Below are 6463 nucleotides of genomic sequence, written 5' to 3'. Positions count from 1 at the left end.
GGGGGAATACTCTCGCCCATAAGCCAGTCCGTACGATACGGGAAGATCTTCTGTACCGTACCTGACGAGGTATGGGCAAAAGATCTGACTAAAGATACGACAGCTTATTGACAACAGTATGGCGAGCAGCATGCTCCTGTACTGTATGTCACTATTAGCCGCTGCCTACTCACCAACTCCTGTCATACCACGTGCATAGCCGGCAGTTAGTGGAAAAGGAATAGTACACAGCAGGCCTGGTCACTATCAGCCGCTGCCTACCCACCAACTACCAGCAGGGCACGTGCGTAGGCCACTGTTGGTGGAACAGGAATACTGTTGCAGCCGGCCACACCTCCTTGGAAACCTACCTTTGGCTATAAATACCACAAAGGGTATGACCATCTCATCTCATCATATCTCATCATATTATACCTGATATCTGCTCTAGCAATCTCTTAATATACATTTATATTTAAAGAGCAATCTAGTCTGATTCTCACGCCGGAGGGTGGTCACAAGGAGGAACCCCCCCCCCCCTTCTCAGTGACGAGCTCACGGTGTCTGTTTTGCAGGTTATCAGAAGAACCATCTTTGCCGGGTCTAACCCCTCGTGGGAAACATCTATCTAACCCCCAGGTTATCCGTAATCTGCCCGGGGTCCGGTTAGTGTTTCTTCAGTTAGTTACTTTAAGTTTATTTTTTTTTAAATTTTTTTCACTTCTAGTAAATAGAAAACAAATTATGAAATTAATAAAAATTGGGATCATAAATATAACTATGTTGTAGGATCATGGGAAGGAATCTTTAAGAAGCATGTTGAGTTTTAAGAAATTTAGAGCTCCATTCTAAATTACATATTTAATTAAATGGATTGAAACATGTGGTTGAGATTAAATCTGGTAAAAAAGTAAAAGAACAGAGAGAATAACTATGTACAGTGATTACATAAATTTAAACGTCCGTTACACATATGTAATAAGTCGACTTGGAGCGTAAAAAATTATGTAATTTTTTTACGTATATGTAACCTACATATATTACGCATGTATAAAAAAATTCAAAAAAAAATTGTTACGATGAGTTCTTTCGATTTCTTAAAACTCAAAGGGGTTCTCAATTAAAATCTCCCCATAGGATCATTGATACAAACACACACACACACACACACACACATATATATAAATAATTCTCATTCGGGTGGGAATCTTTTGAGAACTATGTTGAGTTTTAAGAACTTAAGAACTCCATTCTAGGTCAGACATTTAATTAATGGATTGGAATATTTGGTTGAGATTAATTTTGACAAAAAAGTCAAAATAGGTAAGAGAATAAAGATGTAAGTGTTACATTAACTTTTACATCCGTTACTCATGTGTAAAAAGTCGACTTGATGCGTAAAAAATTCTGTAATTTTTTTACATTTATGTAACCTACATATATTACGTATGTGTAAAAAAAATTCAAAAAAAAAATCATTAAACTAAATTATTTCGAGTTCTTGAAACTTAAAAATGTTCTAATTTAAAATCTCTTCCATTCTCATTCATAGTCATATATTGTATTACTATGTAAATGAGTGAAGTGAATAAAACTTCAAATATAAGGCTTTTTTATTTGTTTTCCTTGAGTGAACATTATATATGAGGACTTGCAATTTGTCTATATATAGAAGAATGAGTACCGTACTATGAGTGTAGCTCACCACCAAATGAGTTCATGATTATCTCCAACAACACTTGGCAATCTTTAATTTGTATGGTTGATAATTATATTTTTCTTCTTTATTTCCTATATAGCCTTTCCTTTTTCCGCTAGCTCATGCTTGCGTCTCAACCAAAAACAAAATCATTTTACTCTCTCTCTCTCTCTCTCTCTCTCTCTCTCTCTCTCACACACACACACACACAAACACACACATAAACACGCACAAATATACACGCTTTCTTTCTCTCTAAATGCTTATGATTATTCAAGGATCATAATTTACCACCAAAGCAAAGTTGGTGATGAATTTGATGCAGAATTAATTAAAGAAGTACCATACAGTATTTATTGTTTTTGTTTATTGTTTCACCATGGACACCATGGATCAATCATCATGTGTTCCTCCTGGATTTCGATTTCATCCAACTGATGAAGAACTTGTCGGCTACTATCTAAGGAAGAAAGTTGCATCTCAGAAGATTGATCTTGATGTCATTAGAGACGTCGACCTTTACCGGATCGAACCATGGGATCTGATAGGTATCACCTACCACCTACTAGGGTTGTTGTACTTTTATGTGTTGCTAAACGATCTAAAAGTGTTAGATCGACTTATGTGCTTAAAGTTTCTTTCTAGCTAGGGTTTGGCTACTTTCTTCTCATTTCTAAATAACTTTTTCTATAATATATATCATGCAGTCGTTAAAGTAAGAAGTATTTTCAATGTACTTGTTAATGAAACATTAAATGGTGAATAATTAATATTCCATTGGTTACTTATACAGAGAGATGTCGTATTGGATATGAAGAGCAAAGTGAATGGTTTTTCTTCAGTCACAAGGATAAAAAGTATCCTACTGGGACAAGAACAAATAGAGCAACAATGGCGGGGTTTTGGAAGGCTACTGGAAGAGACAAGGCAGTGTATGAAAAGCTAAGGCTCATAGGAATGAGGAAAACTCTTGTGTTCTATAAAGGAAGGGCACCAAATGGACAGAAAACTGATTGGATCATGCACGAATACAGGCTCGAATCCGAAGAAAATGGTCCTCCTCAGGCAAGAAATCTCATTCCATCTTAAAAACGATTCATTTTCATTCAAAAAAAATATGGTTTCTGATTTACGTATGCACAGATTTTCTGCGTTTTTGTTTCATTGATTTCTCTCTTTCTTTTATTTCGTTAGAAATTATGTAAAAACGAAAAAACCATGACTAAGAAGCTAGACCAGGCAAAGAAATTTATTCTCTTTGTAATATGAATTTATATTTTGGTCTTCAAAAAAGTTTTCTTCTAAACCTTGATCAAATTATCCAAGTACCTCTTCGTTCAGTCCTGCACCTCATCTTATACGGAATTCTATGCTTAGTCTTCTTTGGTTTTTCTGTGTTTTTGATGAACAATATGTTGTGTGTGTACGGAATCAAACATCTTTTTCATGCATGCTCTTGGCCACTATATGTCTTGCAATCTTTGTGTTTGTGCATGCCTTTTCTCTTTTTTTAGTTGTAAAATTAATGCGTGTGTATTTGTCTGTTGAGGCAAAATTTTGACTTTCACAACCATCACTAACTATTTAATTCAAAAAAATCATCACGAAGATGATTTCAAATAAAAAAAGTACCCTTCTTTGGTTTTATTATAAATATTTTTTTTATGGCTCTTAATCTACTCATATAAATCATATATATCAGATGTTGAATTATCAACCTTTAAGATCTTTAAGATAGAGGGAAACAAATTCCTAACATGATCAAAACTTGAACGCAGAATTTGAAGACATTTTTATTAGTTTATTTAACCTAACATAACTACAGTACAAAAACATTTAAGTTGAGTTGTTGATATGCTTTTGACCAGATTATTCACCTAAAAGGTGTCTGTGGTATAAAGGACATGTTTTTTACACTTTCATGGAGAAACGTGGAAAGATGAATTTTACATGTATGCACAAAAATTGATTAAATCTTCGTGACAATTCTTTTATTATTTACAAACGCGTACAAAAAGCATAAATACTACCGTTTATGCACACACATAGCTGTTGGATTTCTTCATTCATTTGAAATAAAGTAAGTTATTATTTTTACACTCAGTGAAGCAACGAGTATGGTACATCCTTATAGTTATTGTATGTTACGTGAGAATTAATGGTGATCCATCTCTTGCAGGAAGAAGGATGGGTTGTGTGTCGAGCATTCCAGAAGCGGTCGACAGGACAAACAAAACGCAGTGAAGGATGGGAGTCAAACTTCTACTACGATGAATCAAGCCGTGTTAGCCCGACCACGGATCCACTTGATTACATCACAAAGCCGCCTTCAAGCTTTATATTATCACAAAGCTTCATGTGCAAGCAAGAACTTGAATCTTCGGAGAATTTAAACTTTGTCCATTGTGATCAGTTTGTACAACTTCCACAGCTCGAGAGCCCATCTCTCTCATCAATAAAGAGGCCTAGCTCATTGGTGCCCTCATTAGAAAATAATGATCAGGAAGAGGATATTCTACCAGGAGGGAAAAACATTAACCACGGTAATAGTAACAATGGTAAAGATATCACTAATATTGTGACTGATTGGAGAGCTCTTGATAAGTTTGTAGCTTCCCAGTTAAGCCAAGAAGATCAATATGGGATTATGGAGGGATTGTTTTCAAGCTTTGATGGGAAAGTAAATTCTGATTTGTCTTATATGTTTATTGAAGGTAGTAGGGAAGAAGAAGATTAAAGGATTCTTATGTTCAGCAAATCAAGAGCATTATGTATTTGATAAGTGATGGATATGGAGTATAAGGAGATAGGGGTTTGATATGTATAAGAGGTTGCATAATTTGAGACATATAGACATGCATCTCTCGTTTATATATGGTCGTGAAGGATTCATAGCTACATCAATAAATGTCTCATTCCCTATATTCTGAATGACTCGCACAAAATATAGACAAAAATCCTGATTCGGATTTTTGTGTTAAAAGGAAACCAATTGGTATTTGTTCTTCAAAGTTCACTGCAAATTAGGTGTTGATTTCTTTGTTCAACTCTAGATTTTCAAAAGCCATAACGTCATGAAACATATTCTTGGTTCTTGCAATATATGCTTCGTACAACACTAACTTTGAACACTTTCAAAATATCCATCCGTACAGCACTGCGGCTTTTACTAGAAGCATTTTTTTAAACCTTGCGTTATAACAATAAGAAATGACCATTGACCTGAATGCCGATGATAGCTTGCCTCAATTATGAATAATCGAGCAAGTACTTGACTATAATAAGTGCTTGCTACTTTTAATTTATTTCCTTCTTATTTTTTCTCCAACAAAAAGTTGTATCTTATACATTGTACATGCATGAAATAACCAGAAGAGGGTGCTTTATGTTGGGATTCAGTGGTGATCAGTTAAAATTTTGTTTATTAAAGCGGTTCAATAAACGTGATTATTAATAATTAATCTTATTAATTATAGTTATACGCAGCGGAATATACAATTAATTAGCATCAAAAACTAAACCCGACAGGATCCAATACGAGTACGAGTCAAACAATAAATATATAATTAAACCAACGATATATTTAAGTTTGCCTCACTTAATAAATAACCGGTTGAGACACCGAGGTTCAACAAACAACGCTAGGTGACGAACATAACAAACGAGCAGCGGCGGTGCACTACGGCAGCGACGGTGGTGCTTGTTGACACGTGGGACAGCAGCGAACAGGCGACTAAAACGGTGCTTATCAGCGAGGCTTCTCGGAGCAGCGATGGTGGCCTAAAGTTGGCTGGGTTACGGATCTCTGTTTGCGGTAATGAAGGTGATGCAAAGGAACCAGAATGGCGGCTGCTCATTCAATTCCAAGGTCTGTTCTTTTTGTTATTATATTTCCCTTTTTATAATGATTAACGATAATCATTATTATATAATAATTATTATATAATAATAATAACCTTAAAACACAAAGCAAGCCCCCAAGCCCATGTAGGAAAATCCACCAATTAACTTTAAATATTTATTAATTATTTATATTTAGTATAAATAAGTAATCTCGTTAATTATTCGTCATTCACCGGTTAAACTATTCAAGCAGATTTTGGTTCGTTGTCCAATGTGTAACTCTCACGGGTCATAACCCGGTTGGCCGTATTGAGTTACCCGAACCGGTCCATAATTCCAACAGTTTCCCACTTGGACGGTTTCCGGTTAAGTTACTCAATACTGACAGCCAGCGGTGCTCTAGCTACACATAGCTGCCCCCAACAAGTTATAACGTTTTAAATTCATTAACCAAAACTATCTTGGAATACACTATTGCAAGATAACGAATTTATGGTAATCGTTGTCATCTATCCTTTCTATATAAGACATCAATTGAACAATGAGACATGGATCAGGTTCAATCTCATATGGCGTTCAATCATTATAGTTCTCTATCTAGAAACAAAGTGGTCCAATCAAACACACAGTTAGTTTGGGTGAGGCCTCACACTTTACCAGTTTGAATCAACGAGAGCACCAAGATGTCTAACTGTTACATATCATGTAAGAGTATAGAATTCCATCTTGATTACATACAACTCCCACTGAACTTCAGATCATTTCCAACCAATGCCTTTATAGTTGGCAGTTACGCGACAGCAGTTGACACTGATCAAAGAATAACCTTTAGTAAACGAAAGTTCTAATATGTATCGCAGGTCTAAGGATACTAAATGAGTATACCAGTATCAAAACATCTTATGACTAAGATCCATGAAGATGATTTGATGCGAGTTACAT

At 35.3% G+C, this 6463-nt stretch overlaps 1 pseudogene across 1 annotated transcript; it reads left to right on the top strand.

Annotated features, from left to right (window-relative positions):
- Window positions 1–1995: 1995 nt before the first annotated feature.
- Window positions 1996–4415, top strand: LOC143585844 (NAC domain-containing protein 76 pseudogene; annotated as a pseudogene). Its single transcript, XR_013144606.1, has 3 exons — window positions 1996–2226; window positions 2472–2743; window positions 3858–4415. The product of XR_013144606.1 is annotated as an NAC domain-containing protein 76 pseudogene (transcript).
- The last annotated feature ends 2048 nt before the right edge of the window (window positions 4416–6463 follow it).

Source organism: Bidens hawaiensis, unplaced genomic scaffold (genome assembly GCF_021521415.1).
Source record: "Bidens hawaiensis isolate Kalapana, Puna unplaced genomic scaffold, B.hawaiensis_p1.1 tig00034184_1, whole genome shotgun sequence".
Classification (NCBI taxonomy): Eukaryota; Viridiplantae; Streptophyta; class Magnoliopsida; order Asterales; family Asteraceae; genus Bidens; species Bidens hawaiensis.
Note: the sequence above shows the minus strand (reverse complement) of the source record. Positions and strands in the feature narration are given on the sequence as shown.